This window comes from Macaca mulatta, chromosome 8 (genome assembly GCF_049350105.2).
Source record: "Macaca mulatta isolate MMU2019108-1 chromosome 8, T2T-MMU8v2.0, whole genome shotgun sequence".
In the NCBI taxonomy this organism is placed as follows: Eukaryota; Metazoa; Chordata; class Mammalia; order Primates; family Cercopithecidae; genus Macaca; species Macaca mulatta.
The window spans coordinates 94,715,894-94,739,810 of NC_133413.1; the positions used below are offsets into that span (position 1 = coordinate 94,715,894).

A 23,917-nucleotide genomic window follows, 5' to 3' on the forward strand; every position below is an offset into this window, starting at 1 on the left:
TGATATACCAGCCAGGAAGAGGATTATCCCCAGAATCTGGCCATGCCGGTTCCTTGATTTTGGACTTCCAGGTTCCAGATCTGTGAGAAAATACAATTCTGGTTTTTGAACCATGCAGTCCACAGTACTTTGTTATGACAGCCCAAGCTAAGACAGCAGGCTTACAGCTAAGCACACCAGGTAGGCTACATGTATGTCCTAGGGAGCACTGCGTACATACGGGACATATTAATTCTGTCTTGGGAACAGAGCCAAGGAGAAAAAGAAGATGCCTTTGCAGTGAATCATAAAAGATGAGCAGTTTTTCTATGAGAATAATGTTCCAACTGGATTAACTTGAACAAAGGCACAAAATATGAGGTATGTATGGAGAACTATGGGTCACTTGTGGTGATTGCAGTGTCAGGTATGAGCATGTGGAGAGAATAGAGTAGGAGCAGAAAGAGGAGAGGAGTGTATAACATAAGAGGAGCTGGAAGTGGTAGGTGTTGGGCTTTTGTGGGAGTAAATACGTAATAGCCCTTGTTGAATGGACAAATTAGAATCAATTTAAAAATAAGATTAAAAAGTAAGGCAGATTAAAAATATAGCATATTTATTACTGACAAAGCTGATCATTTTGCTATTTATGAGACCCATACTAGTTACACTACTCATATCGTTATGTAAGGGAATTTTTCAATACTGATATATCCAGTCATGGGCAGCACTAGGTAATGGAAAGTCTCTCCATGCAAGAGCCTGTGACCATGTAAAACCTCAAACAGGCTGCTCTGTCTATGGAGTAGCCATTCTTTATTCCTTTACTTTCTCAATAAATTCATTGTCACTTTAAAAAATAAAATTAAAGCTAAAACATAGAAAAGTGGAACAGAATGTATACTTCCCACAGATAACTGGCTCAAAAAATAGGAGAAGAGTAAAGTAGGCACGTTCAATTTCTCTCCTGAACATACCATCTAAAACAGTCTCTTGTCTCCGGGTGCAGTGGCCTCACACCTGTAATCCGAGCACTTTGGGAGGCCCAGGAAGGCAGATCACCTGAGGTCATGTGTTCATGACCAGCTTGACTAACACGGAGAAACCCATCTTACTAAAAATACAAAATTAGCCAGGCATGGTGGCGCATGTCTGTAATCCCAGCTACTCGGGAGGCTGAGGCAGGAGCAAAACTCCATCTCAAAAAAAAAAAAAAGAAAAAAAAAAGAAGAAAAAGAAGAAATCTCTTGTCTTTACCAAGAAAGAAGAGAGCAAAGAAGCAAATAGAGGCCAGGAATGTAGGCTAGTGAAGCCACCCTAAGCTAAGTCTGGATCAGGGGCCTTTGAGCTAGCCCTTTTATATAGTAATTTTGAAATTTGCAGCAAATGAAACCCAATGGTTAGGACTTGTTTGAGGTACCTGTCATGTAATAAAAGCTTATTAGTTTGCATTTGCCCTTTCAGCCGGTGTTTACTGAACCCCTACACTGCATGAAAGGTGGTTACAAGCGAGAGAGGCTTAATTATCTTTTGTGAGCATTTTTATTCATGTGCCACAGTAGTTTGAATGATTTCCTCTGCCTTTGGAATTTCTTAGCCCTGTGCAACACTAAAGGTGATTTCTCTACTCTCTTCCCATTTTTTTTTCACTGGACAAACATCCTCAGCAAAGTCCTGATCTGAAGTTGCTTTGTTTTATCAAATCAAATACATTTTGAATCTTCAGGGATGGATACTTAAAACTTCACTCTTCCTTAACTTTTGCACATGCTAGTCTCTCAGCATCTTTTCTTTCTGCCACGGTTTTTTCTAAAGCTGTGGGCATGGAGTAATCATTTTATTTCCTACAGTTTTCTCCATTCCTTTCATGCAGTCTCAGTGTACCACAATGTTGCTGAGGCCTGTATACTCTTGCTCACAGTCAATTTAGCAAATATTGAAACAACTTCTAGCCTGTGGTTAAAGCTGCCATAAGTTGAAGTGTACCTTGAAGTAAAAAATCACGTGACCAGAGGATTAAAAGTGTTTGTGCAGGCCGTATCAGTTTTTTAAAAAATAACTTAATTAGACTACTATAAAGACCAGCTGTAATGCACAATATGGGCTATTGTGAACTTCCAGGGTCCTAACGCCATATGCCCAGACCAACAAAAGCTTGATATTTGAGTCTTAATTTTTTTTTTTTTACACAAATTTTGTTTATTCCTCAAGATTTCAGTCCAAGGCAGGAGACATTATGGTTTTGAGGGAGTCAATATATAACACTATTGGTTTCCTCATTTGGAGTCCAAACCAAATAAAAAAGAAAAATAAGACATATTGAGATTGCTACTGTACATGTAACATATATTTAAGCAGGTAGGCTTCCTAATACTGATGCCCAGAATTAGAAAAATTTACTCACTCAGCTGTCAAGAGCTGGAGTGAGCTGAAAAGGACTGAATTGTCAGATACGGTAATTGTGTTAGGCTGTTGCTACATTGTGATAAAGAAATACCTGAGACTGGCTGATTTATAAAGAAAAGATGTTTAATTGGCTCATCATTCTTCACGTTTTACAGGAAGCATGGCGTTAGCATATGATCAGCTTCTCAGGAGGCCTGAGGGAGCTTATAATCATGGTGGAAAGAGAAGGGGGAGCAGGCACATCATATGGTAAAAGTAGGAGCAAGATGGAGAGAGAAGTAAGGGAGGTGCCACACACTTTTAAGTGACCAGATCTCACAAGAGTTCACTTACAATCACAAGGACAGCGCCAAGAGGATGGTGCTAAACCATTCATGAGAAACTGCCCCCATCATCCAATCGCCTCTCCACAGGACCCACCTCCAACATTGAGCATTATATTTCAACATGAGATTTGGGCAGGAACAAATATCCAAACTATATCAGAGACTTGGTGAAGGGCTTCAATAAAGAAGCCAATAAATGAAGGTACCTAGGCTAGGAATACAGATATATCTAAGATCATGGTTGGTGTGAAGAGGAGAAGGAGGTATGGAGAGAGCTGCTGGGTGCTTGACTACAATTTCCTTCAAAAACTCTAATGTACGGGTTATGTACCACGTTGGTGTGGGGAGGGCAGCTTTCCTGAGGAGTCTACAAGTGGAGACATTGCAATTGTTCAGCAAATCATTTTGAGATGAGCAGCAGCAATCAGTAGGGTGATCATACATAGGATTTAGGCCAGGAGTTAGACCCCTTACCAGTCACAACAGAACTGACAACTGAAGAGTACTCCATCTCCTTCACTTGAGGTCATGTCCCTGTAAAACTCAAAGTCTGAAGGTTTGAGGAGAAAGTGTGTTTCTCATAACTAGAAGGAATAATGTAAAGGCACTGCACATGCACTCTATTTTTTTTTCCTCTAACTTAGCAGCAAATATGTCATTTCTCTGACCCAGGGACATTGCAAGTAAAGGAGTAGAAAGATGCTGGTAGTTGAACATTGATGAAGATCCCTAGATTTTTTTAACTTTATTTTCTATATAAGATAGCAGCTATGATTAAACAATATCAATCAATAAACAAGATGCCCACAGGCATCCATAATTTGTCAACATTTGAACAAAGCATCTTACTTATTTCCAATTTTATTTTTATTCTCCTCCGATATCTGGTATCAAGAAAAGTCAATTCAACTTATAAAAATGAGAGGAGAATTCTGGAAAGAAAGCAGACCAACCATATAGAGCAACTAGCAAATGAAGACATTGACAATGTCTTCAGAAAAAAAAATTGACAATGTATCCTCATAATTACCAAAATGCAAGTGGGTGGAGGCAGACCTCTGACAGGCTCTTTGCATGAGAACAGAAGAAAGCAAAGGGCATCTAATAAGCCTGAAATCACATACACACACAAAAAGAGTACTAAATTGAAATTAAGTACAGCAAATTATTTTGAGACTAGTTGCTGTAATTGGGAAGGTATACATACCAATAGTGGTTGAGAACAAGGAGTCTCTATGAAGTCCAAAGTATGGGGTATTCTGCATCCTAAGAGCTCTTGGAACTAGTTTCATTTCTTTTCCATGATAATACTGCATGATGAGCAGAAGTTTCTATAACTAGAACTCAAATAAATTAGAAAAATATAGAGGCAAAGGAAAAAGGAGTTAGGATAAAATTGATAGGGAGAAACAGCCAGGATTTCTTAGAAAATAAGTTGCTATGTTCTAGGGTACATGTGCACAATGTGCAGGTTTGTTACATATGTATACATGTGCCATGTTAGTGTGCTGCACCCATTAACTCATCATTTACAAAGTATAATAAAAAAAAGAAAAAAGGAAATAAGTTGCTATTTTTAAACTCTTTACAAAACAGCAGAAGACAGAGATTTAGATCTATGAAATTAGAAATTATATTCTAAGGTTTAATACAATTAAATTGACAAAAATAACTCACAAATAAAATACAAATCAAAACTAAAATTATAAGCCCCCCAGCCAACTGAATGGACCCCTTTTTTTAGTCAAGGGGACTCCAAGAATACCTGATAAACTCGTTCAGGCCGTAATGGGAAGGAGAGGTCAGACATATCTCATTATACTCTCTCCCTTTTGGATTTTACATGTAACTGGCCAGCATTAACATTAAAATAGAGATGCTAAGACTGACACTGATACTCTTCATAGCAATAAGATACCAGCTTAAACATCACATGACAGACAACAGGCCTTAAAGATTCCACCTCTTTAGATAATAAGTTAACTTTTTCAACCTTTTCAACCAGTTGCCAATCAGGAAATATTTGAATCCACATATGACCTGTAAGTCCCTGCTTCAAGTTGTCCTGCCTTTCTGGACCAAGGTAATGCATATCTCACATGTATTCATTGGGGTCTTAGGTTTTTGCACAATATCTAAAACCAAGGCACATCCCAACCACCTTGGAAATATGTTCTCGAGACCTCCTGAGGCTGCATAATGGGCCAAGCTCCTTACATTTGGCTCAGAATATACTTATTCTAATATATTATGGAGTTTGGCTTTTTCATCAACAACAATTATTGTGAAAAAAGAGAGGGAGAGAGTCTAAAAAAGAATGAATGATGTCCATAGAGACAATGAAAATAGGGCAGAAGAAAGTTCTACAAAACTTTAATATATTAAAATAGCTTAAAAGATAAAGGAAAAGTATCGGGGGAACCCGCCCCCAATATTTTAACATAGGTTCTTTCTATTTTCCATAAGTGTCGGCCGGCTGAGAAATAAAGAGAAAGAGTACAAAAAGAGGAATTTTATACCTGGGCCACCAGGGGCAACATCGCATATCGGTAAGACTGTCATGCCCACCTGAGTCTCAGACCAGCAAGTTTTTATTAAAGGTTTCAAAAGGGGAAGGGGTGTAAGAACAGGGAGTAGGTACAAAGATCACATACTTCAAAAGGCAAAAAGCAGTAAGGGTCTAACAATGATCACATACTTCTAAGGGAATAGGACAAAGGGCAAAAGTAGAACTACTGATAAGGGCCTATGTTCAGCGGTGCACATATTGTCTTGATAAACATCTTACATAACAGAAAACAGGGTTCGAGAGCAAAGAACCAGTCTGACCACAGATTTATCAGGGTAGAGTTTTTCCCCATCCTAGTAAACCTGAGGGTACTGCAGGAGACCAGGGCATATCTTAGTCCTTATCTCAACTGCATAAGACAGACATTCCCAGAGTGGCCATTTATAGACCTCCCCCAAGGAATTCATTCCTTCCCTAGGGTATTAATATTAATATTCCTTGCTAGGAAAAGAATTTAGCGATATCTTCCCTACTTGCACATCCATTTATAGTTTCTCTGCAAGAAGAAAATATGGCTCTTTTTGCCCGACCCCATAGGCAGTCAGACCTTATGGTTGTCTTCCCTTGTTCCCTAAAAATCACCGTTATTCTGTTCTTTTTCAAGGTTCACTGATTTCATATTGTTCAAACACACATATTTTACAATCAATATGTACCATTAACACAATTATCACAGTGGTCCTGAGGTGACGTACACCCTCACCTTATGAAGATAACAGATTAAGAGATTAAAGTAAAGACAGGCATAAGAAATTATAAAACTATTATTTGGGAATTGATGAATGTCCATGAAATCTTCACAATTTATGTTCCTCTGCTGCGGCTCCAGCTGGTCCCTCCATTTGGGGTCCCTGACTTCCTGCAACAGAAAAGTCATTCAAAATTTAAGAACAATATAATTCAGAAATGAGGGGATAGAAATCAGGAAAGAATTAGAAATAAAAGAAGGAATCTTTCTAAAATAAAGACCAAGAAGAGAAAATACACTGACAATATGTTCAGGGAAATAGAACATGTTTAAAAGGAAAAAAGATTAAATTTAAAAAGTGAAGAAAATGATAATTTTATATCTAACCAAACTTATTTTCAAGCACAAAAGTTGCAGAAAATTTGTCATCATCAGCATGGAAGGTCTCACAGAATGTTGTTTTAAAAAGTATTTTCTTAAAATCTACTAAAGAATAAGCTTCAGACAACCAAAATGCCTGGAGATACTTTGACATAAAGACTTCCGGTGAGCATTACAGACACTGCAATTTACCTGTAAAATGAAAACTGACAGAGGATGAAAAGGAGAGAGTATAATTTGTATTGACTGTTGTCATGTGTGTCCATGTGAAGAGACCACCAGACAGGCTTTGTGTGAGCAACAAGGCTGTTTATTTCACCTGGGTGCAGGAGGGCTGAGTCCAAAAAGAGAGTCAGCAAAGGGTGGTGGGATTATCATTAGTTCTTATAGGTTTTGGAATAAGTGGTGGAGTTAGAAGCAATGTTTTGTGGCAGGGGGTGGATCTCACAAAGTACATTCTCAAGGGTGGAGAGAATTACAAAGAACCTTCTTAAGGGTAGGGGAGATTACAAAGAACCTTCTTAAGGGTGGGGGAGATTACAAAGCACTTTGATCAGTTAGGGTGGGGCAGAAACAAATCACAGTGGTGGCATGTCATCAGTTAAGGCTATTTTCACTTTTGTGGATCTTCAGTTGCCTCAGGCCATCTGGATGTATATGTGCAGGTCACAGGGGATATAATGGCTTAGCTTGGGCTCAGAGACCTGACAACTGTATGTTCTAGTCATGAGTATAATAGGAGAGAATGGATACAGCATTTGCAGAACACACTTTTAAAAGATAAATCAGTGGCAATGTTGGTGTTATTATTCTGAAGAAGCTTTGTGTGTAAGCTAGATTACAAGAAACAATTCTACTTTTTTATTTTTTTTTTATTTTTTGAGATGGAGTCTTGCTCTGTCATCAATGCTGGAATGCAGTGGCATGATCTCAGCTCTGAAAACTCTGCCTCATGGGTTTCAGTGATTCTCCTGCCTCAGCCTCCTGAGTAACTGGGATTACAGGTACGCACCACCATGCCTGGCTAATTTTTGTATTTTTAGTAGAGACAGGGTTTCACCATGTTGATCAGTCTGGTGTTGAACTCCTGACCTAGTGGTCTGCCCACCTTGGCCTCCCAAAGTGCTGGGATTACAGGCGTGAATCACCACGCCTGGCCACAATTCTACTTTTATCATTTTCAGTATCCTTGCTATTCTTTATCTTCTTTATGGGGAAAAGGAGTTATACACATAACATTGAAGAGGATAAGTTTTATTGAATATGAGTAGAAATTTCAAGTAACATCAAATGACATTTTATTTTTAAAATACCTACATGTGTATTTCTTCTTCTACATACATATCTATATTAATGTAGACATATGATAGATAGATAGAAAAGTATAAAGGTTAGATAACACATGTGCACACGCACACATACATACATACAGAAGTTCTAATATTGTTTGCCATTAGAAATGACACTCTTTTGTCCAAACTGTGTTTTCTAAATACTGTTTCCCATGAAAAGGAAACAGAAACGCTAGGATAATTGGCTAATTCCAGGTCTGAGGCATAAAATCTACAATATATTATTGTCCTACAATATTTCTGGAGAAAGTTGTTCTGATAAAAAGGTATTTGAAGAGAGATATCATTGACAAGGGGGAGAATAACCTGAGTTTCTGGGAAAGAACATTCTAGATAAAGGGTACAACAAATGCAAAGTCCACATGTGGAACTGTGCTTGTTGTACTGAGAGTAAGTAGGGAGGTTTTCTTGGCCATAGCTCTGAAAGTGAGGTCAAGAGTAGTAGTCAATGGTACAATGGACTGGAAGTGTGCCAGGTCATGAATTACTCTGTAGGTCATTTTAAGTATTTTGTGTTTTCCTTCAGAGAAATACCTTACGGAATATTTTGATCGTATAAGTAACATGATTTGACTTCTGTTTTAAAAGGGTCATTTTAGCTGCTATGTTGCATTAGACTATTGAGAGAGGAGACTGGATGTGGTGAACCTACTGTAGTAATCTAGGAAAGATTTCACGGATGCTTAAATTAGTATGAGAGAGTGGTGGTGAGTGAGAAGTGGCAGAATTCCAATATCTCTTGAAGTTACAATGAATGAGGCTTTGTGATGGCTAGATGCAAGGTGTGAAAGAAAGCAAAATTAAAGGCAATCTCAAGATTGTGGACCTAAGCAAATACAAAACTGGAGCCGGTAATTCCTGAAATATGAGGACTCAGAGGTACAAATGTTGACAGGAAAAACCAAGTGTTAGATTTTGCACTAATTTCTCACCATGGTTATTATTAAAATTGTGTAAAATATATTCATTTTGAAATATTGCTTTCTTGTACTACATTTTATTAAAAACTATAGTCAATCTTTAAAAATACATCTTTAACGTTAGAGGCTTTGTCAAAATAAGAATGAGTTTTCAAGCCATCTCACACATTTTTAAGAGAGCATCATCTTCACTTTCTTCTGAGTTGTAAAAAATATCACCTTTTCAATTTAGGTGTGATATTGTCCCTGGAGATTTTATCCCATATAAAAAGTATTAAGACAATCTTTTGAAAAATTTGTCTTATAAGTGTGAATATGTGATCTCAAAATATAAACCACTTATTATAGTAAAATAAATTTTGTAGAGTTCTATAAAGTATTCTTTAAAGGACTGAATTAAAACACCATGCACATTTGCAATGTAGATACTGACACTTTAGGAAAATATTATTCAAACATGTAAAGTCCTTTTGAATTTTTTTCTAATTGAAACTGATGATCTCATTTAAAATGAACACTGGTTTTGATTAAGGTTATTTTAGAAGAGTATGTCTTACCCAAACAGTATTAGCTTGTTCAAAATAAAGTAATTGTGAAAGTACCTTTTAATATGAAAAGCATTGCAAGTACAAACATAAGAAGCTACTCTGTTTTCAAAGTAATAATTTTTGGTTGCGTGGGAATAAAAACAAAAACAAACTGAAATACATTAAAAAATAAACAGTTATTCACTGACCCAAATTTTTAGCAATCTCTATATTTTTCAATCCATGTAAAATGTATCAATCTAATATTTAAACATTTGTATTAATCTCTGGAATTTCAGGGACATAACTGTATTTACACATACCTTTATAACCCACAAGGGAAGAAATTTAAAACTACCCAACCCCTTCTAGTCAATAACATTTTATAGACAAGGTAGCAACATCAAAAACATTCAATATTATAATGTTTAATGCAAGCTTAAATATCAGTTATGTTCAGCAAGTTAAGAAGGATTAATAGTCTGGTAGGTTTCAATTACTGCTCACTTACATTTTAAAGTAATTGCTTCATAAAGCTTTTTCCCAAATTTCATATCTTCTCAGTATACAGAGGATAAAATTAATGCCATTATTTTTAAGAGACCAATAGCATTGTTGGAGAGTAAAATTTGAGACTCACTGATTATAACCCAGAGAAGAGTTATGTGATGCTTCGCTAGGAAACAGTACTCCTGAGGTCAAGATATTCTGTGACAAAACTGAATGTATTCACATATTTAAAGAAAGAATGTGTCAGTTGGAAAGAGGTTGAGAATCTATGGAATACTAGAGAAAAAAACAGCATTGGAAACACTGGTATATCCATCTTCTCAGGAATGGCAGCATTTTACCTAAGGATCTCCCAGTATGTCCCATTGAAAAACATTACTATTATAAAATAAATACAAAGGGTCTATATTAATTTTTCTAACCCCATTCATCCTTATGACATGTTTTTCAACAGAATTTCTAATTATAGATTCTTGGTGCAGAGAGAATCAGCTGATTCTATCAAAATACATTGAAATAATTCACAGCATTTTTTAGTTTGATCTGAAATACCCCTTCTTATTATTCTCCAATTCTTTGTTTCCTTCTACATTATTCTTAATAGTTTTCTGGAGTCTCTTGATAATTCTTCTTGAGTTATTTTCTTTTGAACATACCCAAAGCACAATTTTATCCTAGTCTTGCCACTGAAACTGTTCTTGTTAAGGTGACCACTGTAATGCCACGACCAACAGTCAATTTGTCCTCTTATTATGTGATATTAGCAGCTTTAAGATTATTAATAATTTTCAACATATACCAAATAAAAAAATACAAGACCCCATAGAACCCTTACATATTCCTTTATTATTATGTATTATAATTTGCTAAAAACACTTCACATGAGATCTACTCTTTAAATTTTTTAAGTGCACAATATAATATTGTTGACTATGGGCACAATATTGTATAGAGGTATATTAGTTTGTTCTCATGCCGCTAATAAAGACATACTTAAGACTGGGTAATTTATAAAGGAACGAGATTTAATTGACTCACCATTCCACATGGCTGGGCCTCACAATCGTGGTGGAAAACAAAGGAGGAGCAAAGTCAGGTCTTACATGGTGGCAGGCAAGAAAGCATTTGTAGGGGAACTCCCCTTTATAGTATCATCAGATCTCATGAGACTTATTCACTATCACGAGAACAGCACAGGAAAGACCCACCTCTATGATTCAATTGTATCTATCTGGCCCTGCCCTTGGCACATGGGTATTCTTACAATTTAAGATGAGATCTGGGTGGGAACACAGCCAAACACTATCATGTGTCTCTGTAATTTATTCATCTGTGTAACTGAACGTACATTACCCATTGAAAAGCAACCCCTATTTCCTCCTCTCTCTAACCTATATATGGCAACTACCATTCTACTATCTGTTTCTATGATTTTGACTATTTTAAATACATTATATAAGAGGGATCATGTAGTATTTGTCCTTCTATGATTTGTACACTGTTAGTGGGAATGTAAAATAGTACAGCCATTATGAAAAACAGTATGGAAGTTCCTCAGAAAATTAAAAAAACTATGATGTGATCTAGTAATCCCACTTCTGGGTGTATATATACAGATATCCCAAAGAGATATCTGTACTCCTATGTGTATTGCAGCATTATTCACAGTAGGCAAGGTATAGAAATAATCCAAATGTCCATTATAAGTAGATAAATAAATTGTGAGATATATATAACATAAAATACTATTCATTCTCATAAAAGAAGGAAATCTTGCTTTGTGCAAAATCATAGATAAACCTAGAAGGCATGATTCTAAGCCCATACATATTCAAACCATGCTCTTCACCTATTTCTCAGATTCAACCATTATCAAGATTTTTTTACATTTGCATTTTTTTCCTTTGCTGAAGTATTTAAAGAACATGGGGCTGAAGCATTTTAAAGCAAATCCTTCATGTTATAGCATTTCATCACTCTCTACTTCAATATGCATTTCTATAAAATAGAAACAATTTTCTGCTATAGACATTATCACATCTAATAGAACAAACAATGACAAAGTTAACAATAAAATTAATGTTTATTTGGTAGTCATACTTTGCCTATTGTTTCAAAACTATGTCTGCATAGTTGATTAATTCTAAAGAGAATCCAGACAAGATTCACACGTATTTGTTTTTTAGGTGTTTTATGGTGTTTTTAAATAAGCAGCTCCTTCTGAATGTTTTATTGTTGAAGGGGAGAGGTGGCTAATTTGTTTTGCTTTTATGTCATTGAAGATTAGTTGTCATGTGCTTTTTTCTTGTGTATTTTTGGAATGGTTCCTAAATGTGATTGGGTTAAGAATAAATGCATATATTATTTTTTAATTATTGCTCAGTTTGTCTCTGTAGAGGTTATAATATCGTTTATTCCCACCAACAATAGGAGAGCTTTTTTTCCCCACAGCTTTCGTATCAGGGAATATTGTCAATTTTTTGCATGGTTTTCAAACTAATAGATAATAAGTGGTATTTCAATATAGTTCAAATTTGTATTTCTTTTATTAGGCATAATTACTTTATTTTCAGATGCTGAAAGGACAGTTTTATTTCCTCTTCTGTTAAGTATTTTTGATGTCAGCGGCTTTTGAAACACTTGATCACTACCTCTTTGATAAAATACTTTTTCCTTTCACTTCCAAGACAGCCCACTCACCTTGCCTCTCCTCTCCTTCATGACCCTTTCTTCTCTCCTCCCTCTACCAAGTGATTCTTCTCTTACCAACCTCTAAATATCAGGTAGTCCCCAAACTCAGTATTTGAACATCTTTTATCCATCTATACTCACTCATTAGGGAATTTCATCCTGTCTTGTGGCCTTAAAATACCATCCACACACTGATGGCCATTCCCAGATTTATACTTTTAGACCCTAATATTGCCTTAAATAATATACAAATATATAATTGACAGTTTGACATCTTCTTCAACATTAAACCACATACTTCTTCACTCTCACACGTTAGGGTGAACTCCCTTGTTATCCCTCCTCTTCCTGCCTCTGTTGCTATAATTGCTCAAGCCAAACTCCTTAGAGTCATCAAGAACTCCTCTCTTTCTCTCGGACTCCACTTCTAATCCAGAAACACATTTAGTTAGTCCTACCAAAATCTAGCCATTTTATCACCATCTACATCATTACAATCTCCGACTGAGATAGCACCATCACTCTCTTTGTTGAATTTGTCAATGGCCCTCCGGCTGGTCTTCCTGTTTTTATGTTATTTTAGCTTTCACCTTGTCTCCTCGCCATACAGCATCCAGAATGATCCTTTTAAAATATATCAGATTAAATCCAACAATTTCATCTCTGGATATATACTCAAAAGAATTGAAGAAAGGGTTATGAAGACCTGTTCATAGCAGCCATAGCCAAGAGGTAGAAACTTATTGTCAAATGTCCACCTACAGGTGAATAGATAAACAAAATGTAATATATACATGCAATGGAATAATATTTAGCCTTAAAAAGAAGGAAATTCTGATATATGCTACAGTATGGATAAACCTTGAGGATATTATGCTAAGTGAAATAAGCCCCTCAGAAAAAGACAAATACTGTATGATTCCACTCACATGAGGTTTCTAGAGTAGCTAAACTACTCTAGACATGAGATATCTAGGGGTATCTAAAAATGGAAAGTAGAATGGTGGTTGCCAGGAGCTAGAGGGAGTGGAAAATTGAGAGTAATTGTTTAATGAGTATAAAGTTTTGATTTTGCAAGATGAAAAAGTTCTGGAAATTGGTTGCACAACACTGTGAATGTACTTTACTGAACTGTAGACACAAAAATAGGATGGTAAATTTTATGTTTTATGCACTTTAACCATAATTTTTAAAAAATAAATTTAAAAATATGTCATATCATGAGGTAGATCTTCTTCAAAACCACCTGTAAATTGCCTTTTCACTCAGAATAAAGTCCAGAATTCATATTGGAACCTTCAAAATATTATATAATCTGCACATCTCCGCCCACCACCCACCCCTGACCTCATCTTCTACTCGTCAGTCTTTGTCTCAATTATCCATTGTTTTCCCTCTGATCCTTGAGTCAAAAGTGTTTCTCACTTGGATCATTCACACATGATGTTTTCTGAGATATTTATATGACTACATTTCCCCCTTCAAAGAAGCATAAATTTTATAAAAATTTATAACCAATTGGTGAGAGGAGAGGAGAGGAGAGGCAAGGTGAGTGGACTGTCTTGGAAGTTAAATGAAAAAAGTGTTCTATCAAAGAGGTAATGATCAATTTCAGCAAAAGGAAAAAACAACAACAGAGATTTGGTCGGGTGCAGTGACTCACTCCTGTAATCCCAGCACTTTGGGAGGCCGAGGCAGGCGGATCACGATGTCAGGAGATCAAGACCATCCTGGCTAACATGGTGAAACCCTGTCTCTACTAAATATACACAAAAATTAGCCAGGCGTGGTGGTGGGCACCTGTAGTCCCAGCTACTCAGGAGGCTGAGGCAGGAGAATGGTGTGAACCTGGGAGGCAGAGTTTGCAGTGAGCCGAGATCTCACCTTTACACTCCAGCCTGGGTGACAGAGCAAGACTCCATCTCAAAAAAAAAAAAAAAGAAAAAAAGAGATTTTACTTTTTACACAGTACTACTACATTTCCAGCAGCAGAATAGTGTCTGATACATAACTGAAGCTTGACAAATATTTGTTAAATAAATGAGTAAGTAGATGAATACATTGTATAAACTAAGTGTTCCAATTCCTAGTACAATTACATTTTTCAAAATATGTATTTTTTAAAATTCTGATTTGGGAGGCTTTGTTTAAAGCCACAAATAGACACATTGGTTTCAAGTGCTGATAAATTACATTTTTTTGTCATCAAGACGAAGGTAGATGATAAATAATGACAGATGTCATTAAAATAATGCATTCTGTCTCCTTATGTCTTTAGAAACCATCTAGGATTTCTACTCCATGGGTTGCTTTTTCTTCACCTGATACTCTTCTTTCCTCTCCAGTTGATCATAAGACTTTTGGATTGATTAACTATAACCAGTAATGGTGCCAATTTACTAGAGTCCCATTAAAATAGGATCCTCTAATATCCTAAGAGTAAGAAATATATATTTAGTTGATTTTTTTTGTTTTGAAAGAATTGTATTATATACTGTGCATATAAAGCACATATATAGTTTAAAAAGTGATAATATTCACACATGTTCACAAACCCAGCTTGGTAAATAGAGCATTACTATATCTTTGAATATCATGTGCTCCTTCCAGATCATGAACCCCCTGCTCCTCTACAAGTAACTACTATTCTCACATAAAATGTTATCACATGTGTATAACTTTTACAACAGTATTGAATTTTAAATGTATTTTAATATTAGCATTTGAGGGAAAAACAGTTAAAAAGTTGTTAGAATAGGGCCAGATGCTGTGGCTCATGCCTGTAATCCTGGCACTTTGAGAGGCTCAGGCAGGGGAGGGTTTCACATGGTGAAACCCCACTTCCACTAAAAATACAAAAAAAAAGGGCCAGGCCTGGTGGCAGCCACCTGTAATCCCAGCTACTCAGGAGGCCAAGGCAGGAGAATTGCTCGAACCAGCAGACGGAGGTTGTAGTGAACCGAGATCATGCCACTGCACTCCAGCCCAGGCGACACATCAAGACTCCATCTCAAAAAAAAAAAAAAAAAAAAGAAAGAAAGAAAGAAAGAAAGAAAGAAGGAAAGAAAAGTTGTTAAAATAATATAAGTAAGAGCATCTGCAGAGATGAAGAAGATGAGAAACAGCTCAGAGGACTTAAATTGGGAAGAGGGGCATTGGAGAGAATTAGTATTGTTTATTTGTTCCTACACGTATATTTTTTACATGTACATTTTTCTAAGGGCTTCAGATACAGAGATGAACAACTGCCCCCCTCACAACCATTTCAAAAAACAAAAAATGACAATATCCCTGCTCTCATGGAGCTTATAGTTACTAATCAAAGATTGACACAAATTTACATAAAATTACAACTTTGATTAGTGTTTATAAATAAAATGCATGGAGTTCAGAGAGAAGTAAACATACTAGTCACTTCGTAGATCAGAGAGGCTTCTCAGATAAAATAATAACCAAATATTATTCTGAAAGGAGAGTAAGAATTGACTGGAGAGAGAAGCTGAGGTGGAAGGGTGGTGATGAAGGCTGCAGACTTCAGGTTCGAGGCGGGAAGTAACATGGGGCTTTCTAAAACTGAAAGAAGGAAGGCCTGTGAGCCAGGAGAACACATTAGATAATAGACTTTGTCAAGACTTAGAGCACTTAGAAGTTTAGGTCCTTTTTTTGGAAAAGCAATGGAAGTCTATGGTATAGTACTTTGTGCTTGGGGATAGTGGTAAGAGAGAGGTGAACAGACAAGCTTTACAAAAGCATCAGTTTCACTGCAGATTGAAAAGGAACCATAGTGAGTCCAAAGAAATGTTGGTATGCTATTATAGTAGTCCTGGAAAATGATTGTGATAGTTTTAAGGACTAGAATTACAAACAAATTTGAGACATACTTAGAAAACAAAATTAAACATGAAAGTAGCCAGTGAGTTAGTATAAGGGTTATAATGCTAAGTGCTGCATAAAGTGTTGCTTCAAAATATTTAATGGAGCAGCAAGAGTGGGAATAATTGACCAACTAATGTGGAAGGAGACTAGATTATGATTAGAGAGAATACATGACTTATGAAAGGAGCAGCGATGGCAAAGATTGAGAAAGTGAGGAGAAAAGCAAAAGGAGAAGGAAGGAATTTGAAATTGACACAGGGTAAGACAGTGGGGGTCAAACATGGGACTGGTCATGCATATCAACACTAAAGTCACCCAAGGTAATGGAGTTGAAGACTGAGAGCTAGATAAAATGTCTCCGATAAGTAAAAGAAAATGAGCTTTTGGAAGGCAAGATTTAATGGACAGAGAGAGAAGCTTGCCAATGAGCCTGAGAAGAAGCACACAATTTTGTTTGTATGGGTGGGGACAGTCGATGTACAATTTAATTTTTTCTATGAGGAATAAAATCAGTCTGGCAATAGAAACAGACTAAGTGTATAGAGCTGAGTGACCCAGGGTCAGTGTCATCTTTAAGAATGACTAGTTGCAGTATAATTGAAAACAGGGGAAGACTAACATTTGTCATAATTCTTCCATTTACATTTACTTCTTTATGTCACATCCATCTCAATATCTCCCACAAATGCTGAGGTTTCCTTTTCTTTATTTTTGGTCGTCTATGTGGAACAATGGGATCATTGTCCACTTGCTGCAATTTTTTTTTTTTTTTTTTTTTTGAGACAAAGTCTCGCTATGTCGCCCAGGCTGAAGTGCAATGGCACGATATTGGCTCACTGCAACCTCACTGCAACCTCCTGTGTTGCAGGTGTTGGTGGTGCAACCTCACTTCCTGGGCTCAAGCGATTCTCCTGCCTCATCCTCCCAAGTAGCTGGGATTACAGGGGCCTGCCACCACACCTCACTAATTTTTGCATTTTTAGTAGGAATGGGGTTTCAACAAGTTCATCAGGCTAGTCTCGAACTCCTGAGCTCAGGTGATCCACCCATCTCAGCCTCCCAAAGTGCTGGGATTACAGGCGTGAGCCACTGCGCCTGGCCCATTTGCTGTAATTCCATTACTGCCTTTCTAATTGTGTTGCAGGAGGAAATTAGGTCTCCATACTTTAATTCTCATAATATCAGTATAGAAAGTTGTATATATGCAATAGACCTAACTGAAGGCTTAGGGCATGCTTGTGTACGTGTGTGTGTGTGTGTGTGTGTGTGTGTGTGTGTGTGTGTGTGTGCGCGCGCGCCCAGCTCCAGCTATCTAGGGCCTCTTGTATTAAGGTTCACCCTTAACATTCCTCTACAGCAGATTTTTTTTGGACTACTTTTTCAGGGAGTCTCCATAAACAAAGTCATGTGTAGTCAATTCAACATAATCTTAGTGACAGGCCATTATTCATCATTACGCCTTTCTTGTATATTTAATATTAACATTTGAAACCTGAATAAAACATAGAAATTTCTAAAAGATTGAGTTACAATTAATTACCTAATTGATCAATTAGTCAATAATAATATTTAGTATTATCTTATGCAATGTATAACATTAGAAAACACTGTCGGATGCAGAAAAGAATCAGAGTCATTCCTCCCTTCAAGAAACTTTTATGGCTAGGTGTGATGGCTCACACCTGTAATTCTAGCACTTTGGGAGACCAAGGCTGGAAGATTGCTTGAGCAGGAGTCTGAGATCAACTTGGGCAAGAGGAGAGGGACCGTGTCTCTACAATTTATTTTTTAATTAGCCAAGTGTGGTGGATTGTGCCTATAGTCATAACTTACTGGGAAGCTGAGGCAAGGTGTCCCTTCAGCCCAGCAGTTCAAGTTTACAGTAAACTGTGACGGCACCATTACACTCTAGCCCGGGCAACGGAGAAAGATCCTTTTGAAAAGAAGGGAAGGGGAGGGGAGGGGAGGAAAAGTAAAGGAAAAGAAAAGAGAAAAGAAAGGAGGGAAGAGGAGGGAACAGAAAGAAAAGAAAAGAAAAAGAAGAAAGGGAGGAAGGAAGGAAGAAGGAAGAAAGGCAGGCAGGCAGGCAGGAAGGTTTAATCTAATCAAATAAAGCACATACATATGTCATATATGCACATAAAAAAGAGATCATTTATTTAGCTGCCATTTATGAATATCCACTATTGGCAAGGCACTGTGATAGATATTTCATATATGTCATTTCTAATCCATCAAGGTAGATATTTTTATCCTCATTTAACATTTGCAGAAACTGAAGCTCAGATTTTTGATGATACAAAGTTAACTTTTAGCATTAGGGAATTAATTCATTCATTTTAGTAACAGTAAATTACATTTTGATTAAGCGGTAATATAGTTAAATGCGGAAAATTTCAAAATTGAAAACATACAGAACTTTCTGACAACAATAAAATTAAGTCAGAAATTTTAAAGTACTAAAAAAAATATTAAATAATTCTAAATAATCAGTAGTCAATTTAGAATCAGTGTAAGCATTTAGAAAACACTTAGGACTGGTGATAATAATATTCAGAGCAAAACGTGTGGTATGCGGTGAAAGAAAAACAATATTTTCATCAGAAAAGGAGAAAGTCTGTAAACAATGGCTTATGCATCTAATTTACGGAGCTATAAAAAGAATACTAAAACAAATGCAAAGACAGAATATAAAAAGTATAATAAAAAAGCAGAATTTAATTTTTTTCTTTTCTTTTTTTTTTTTTTTTTTTTCCCTGTTGCCCAGGCTGGAGTGCAGTGGCCGGATCTCAGCTCACTGCAAGCTCTGTCTCCCGGGTTTACACCATTCTCCTGCCTCAGCCTCCCGAGTAGCCTGGACTACAGGCGCCCGCCACCTCGCCCAGCTAGTTTTTTTTTGTATTTTTTAGTAGAGACGGGGTTTCACCGTGTTAGCCAGGATGGTATGGATCTCCTGACCTCGTGATCCGCCCGCCTTGGCCTCCCAAAGTGCTGGGATTACAGGTTTGAGCCACTGCACCCAGCACAGAATTTAATTTTTAAAACTATGATGCAGTAAAGAGGATCTGGAAAGCTAAATTTGTTTCAAACAGAATCTTGCAAGATTGATAAATTAAAGAATATACATGAGAATGTATTAGAAGTAAAGCCCAGGCATATAAATGCAGCAGAGATTTTTAAAATTATGAGTGAGTACTATGAGAAACTTGATGGAAATAATTTTTAAAACATGAAACAAATAATTTTTAAAAATATGTAACTTACCTCAATTGAGCCAAAAAATAGAATATTAACCGGAAGCCTAAGATTTCTTAACAAAAACTCTTCGGAACATTTTTTGTTTTGAAATTAAGAGTTTCTCAGATTTTAGAACATGATATGCTGCATATATTTTCTATTGTATAACACTGTTCATATCAAACACATTTCTGATTGTAGGACTTCAATTACAGAAATTTGAACTACACAATCATTAAAGACATTGAAGCAATATTTTAAAAATTATCCACAAAGTAAACACTAGGATCAGTTTATAGACTAGTTTTGAACACAGATTTCGGAAATGGAAAATTACTATCTTGTACATGTCTATAAAATAAAAAAAAAGGAAAGCCTTTTTCCAACCTTTCCTTTTTTTATGGCATTAGTTTAACTTTGATGGCAAACAGAAAATAACTCTGTAAAAATGAAACATTACAAGCTGATCTCTCCTATGTATAAAACGAGATGGGAACATCTTTTTTTAAATACTAGCAAATCAAATCTAGTAAAAATAATAACACAGCCAAGTTAGATTTATTCTAGAAATGCAAAGTTAGTTTAGCACTAGAAAATATATTATTATAATTTACTGCATTTACAGGTTAAAGACAAAAGTATGATAACCCCACAGATTCATAAAATAACCAGTCATGAATTAAAACATGTTTAGTAACATAAGAATAAAAGAAAACTTCTCTAATGTGATAAAAATCTTGAAAAATAACATTTAATAGTAAAATATTAAAATAATTTATATCTTAAATAAAGAATATGACAATGACACCCACTGTCCTAATTGCTATTCAATATCATTCTAAAAGGATTAGCCAGAATAAGAAGAAAGGAAAAAACATAAGATTTTGAGGAGGAAACAAAGCTATCAGCATATACAGGTGTGTTATTTTCAAAACAGAAGCCCCAAAAGACTCTTCAGACAGAATTAATAGAGATTGGGATGGTTGCTACAGATATAAGATGAATTATATGGCATTTGTCCACATTAGAAAATAAAATAAACTTTTATATGAAAATATTTGTTATCTCTGAGTACAACAAAAAATATAAGGTAGTAAAAATAAATCTCACAAGATATGTAAAAGACATTTTTTAGAAAATCGTAACCTTTACTGAAACACGTTAAAGAACTAAATAACTTGAATCATATATAGAAACATTCAGGAATGTAAAAGTGTATATTTTCCAAGAAAATGATGTTAAAATTCAATTCCATTTCAATTAAAATTTCTACCAATTATTTTCATGAAGCTTGAAAAGCTGATTCTTAGATACATATGAACAATTAAAGAGTAGAAACAGTGGTAGCATACTGGAACTCTGCTGGCTACATGGGTGTCCTCTAAGTCCATGAAGGGAGACTGCCTGCTCTAGAGAACTATCTTACACAAGTTATTTCAGCAACTAATGCCCCAAATAAAGTCCAAACCTTACTAATTTATAATTAATTCAGAGATATATTATGGCTATAGTATATTTTATTAGAAAAGAAGTCAATATTCTGACAAAGTCTCCAACACCTCAATCAAATGTACATAATTGCAAAATAGGGCAAATTAGTTTATAATTTCTTAGATCACTAAATAGTAACAAACAAGGTAACTTCATATTCTGTCTGTCTCTATGAGAGAATAAAATTATTTCATCTGTTTACCAATTGGCTTGAAAACAAAGAACATATCCAGACATAGACAACGGAACAGAAAAATACCTGTCCCCTAAAATGCATCCCACAGACAAGGTTTTTGTTTTGTTTTGTTGTTTTAATTCTTCCTAACAGCCTATCTAGTTGTCTAATCAAAGAAAATGCATTCCTAATCAGTATAAATACAGTACTTTGAGAAAAATAAACATAAAAAATAAGTAAAGAGCAAGATTAGGCAAGACAATTTTGAAGAGCAGGCTATGACTTTTCACCTAACAGATATCAAGACTGGGTAGGAATCTCTGGAAATGAAGGCTGTGTGATATTATCACAGGGGTCAAGACAATAAAGATGAAAACCCAAACATATGTGGCAAACTAACATATAAGCGAAATCAGAAATGAGAAAATAGTTTTCAATAATGAAAGTTAGAAAAAATAAGCAAATGAATAACCACAAAAGAAAATGAGAGAGAAAGAGAAAGAACAAGATTAAGAGAGGCCAGGGGAAAGAAAGAAAGGAGAATAAAAGGAAGGAAAGGAAAATAAAGGAAAGGTAGAAAAGAAGGGAAGGGAGGTATTGATGTTTTACTCTTCGCTATTCATGAAAAGAAATAAAACCCAAATACATTAAGTACTTGAGAGTGAAAGGGAAACTTTAAATTATTAGGAAGAAATCTAAGAAAAAAATTGATTTGGAAATAAACGATTTCCTAATCAAGACTCAAATCACTGAAGTGATATTTGAGGAATTATATTTAAGAACTTATGTTCATGAAGATACCATTAAAAAAGGATCAGAAAGACAAAGATTTAATAAAAATATTGTAACAAATATATAGTAATTATTTCCTGTGATAATGCTGTGTAAAAAATAATTCTAGTAACAAACTACTGAAATTATTTCAGTAGTTTTCAATAACAAGCATTTATTTTCTACTCATATGTCTGCAGGGTAGTAATGAGAGGTAGGAAATCTGAGTTGGGCTGTACTTGGTCAGGAGTGCTTTAGGTCAGCTCCACGTGTTTCCTCAATCTCAGACAAGTAGCTGCTCAGCACATACAGCAAGCTGTGGCAGAAGATGGGATTGAAAGACAGCTGTCAGCTACTTAGTATTCCTCCTATCACCTTAGCTTAGAACAGAGACATTGTGACTTCCATTCACACTCCAAAGTATGACAAAGGGCCAAACTCAGCATGTCCTGTTCCAAAAGAGAGAGGAGCATATTTGTTAAACAATGATTCAATCTACCATAGACATAATCAACAAGTCCCATTTCTAGAATAAACAATCATAGTGAACTGATATGGGGTAAAAGGGAGTAATTGGCAGAAAACATGAATAGGCAATTTACAGAGAGGAAATATAAAGGGCCCAATCTCATTGGTAATCAAGAAAATTCTAACTAAAGCTACAGAAGAATACCATTTGTTAATTATCATATTTATAAAAATTTAAAAGTTTGACAAAAGCATGTGTAAGTGGGAATGAGAAACATGTCCATTGTGAGTTTGAAATGCTAACTCTCTTTGGAAGTTAATCTGGCACAGCTAAAAAGCTAAAGGCGTTATTTGCCTCATGACTTTTTAATATACCCTGGAAATTTTTGCACATCTACAGCTGGAGACATGTGCAAGGATGCTGATGTCTGTATATTTTATAATAACAAAACCTGTATATATTCCAAATATTTTTGATAGAACAGACTGTAAATGGAAGTATATTAAATTGATGTCTATACAGCAATGATAGATCAATGAAACAAAATATGAATAACTCTAAAAATACAATTTAAGGCAAAAATATGAAAGTTCCAGAAAAACATATATAGTGTGATTTATTTATTATAAAGATTGATAAAGGTCTTATACATTTAGAATTAAATACTGCATTTGTTTGTTTGTTTGTTTGTTTTAGATGGAGTCTTGCTCTGTTGCCCAGGCTGGAGTGCAATGACACGATCTCGGCTCACTGCAACTTCCACCTCCTGGGTTCAAGAGACTCTCCTGCCTCACCTTCCCGAGTAGCTGAGATTACAGGCACCCACCACCACACCCAGCCAATTTTTGTATTTTCAGTAGAGATGGGATTTCACCATGTTGGCCAGGCTGGTCTCAAATTCCTGACCTCGTGATCCACCCACCTTGGCCTCCCAAAGTGCTGGGATTACAGGCATGAGCCACTATGCCCGGCCTAAATGCTGTGTTTTTAAGGTTATGCACATGTGGTCACACTTTATGTGAGGACAGTGGTTACTTGCAGGGTGTTAGGGGAAACCTGACCTGGGAGGAGTGCATGAGATTCAAAGGTATAGTAATGCCTGATTTATCAAGCTGAGTTTGTGAACATGTGTGAATATTATCACTTTTTAAGCTATACATGTGGTTTATATGCACAGTATAAAATACAATTCTTTCAAAACAACAAAAAAAGTTCAACTTAATAAATTCCTTTACTCAGCACATCTGAGGGTCCTGTTTTAATGGTACTCTAGTAAATTAACCCCGTCATTGGTTGTTTGATATGGCTCTTTGTGGCTTGAAACAAGCCCTCCAAAATCAGAATGCCAGAGCATTAATTTAAAATGAAAAATACAATTGAACTAGGAATTAGGTTATTTAGTTCACACAATTTATTCATCTACTTCTTTGTTTATTTAACAAATATTTGAAAAGTTCCAGTTCTGTGTCAGGCACTAGTCTGCTGCTAGAAATGTGTCAGTGCTGCGTGAAAAATAAAGTCTCTGATTTTTGCTGTTTAGAGTCTTATA

The 23,917-nt window shown here is 35.8% G+C and overlaps 1 long non-coding RNA gene across 1 annotated transcript; it reads left to right on the forward strand.

The window, feature by feature from the left end:
• On the forward strand, positions 1-23,594 carry LOC144330542 (uncharacterized). Its single transcript, XR_013396838.1, has 3 exons — positions 1-360; positions 5,178-5,260; positions 23,065-23,594. It is a non-coding gene; the product is annotated as an uncharacterized LOC144330542 (long non-coding RNA).
• The last annotated feature ends 323 nt before the right edge of the window (positions 23,595-23,917 follow it).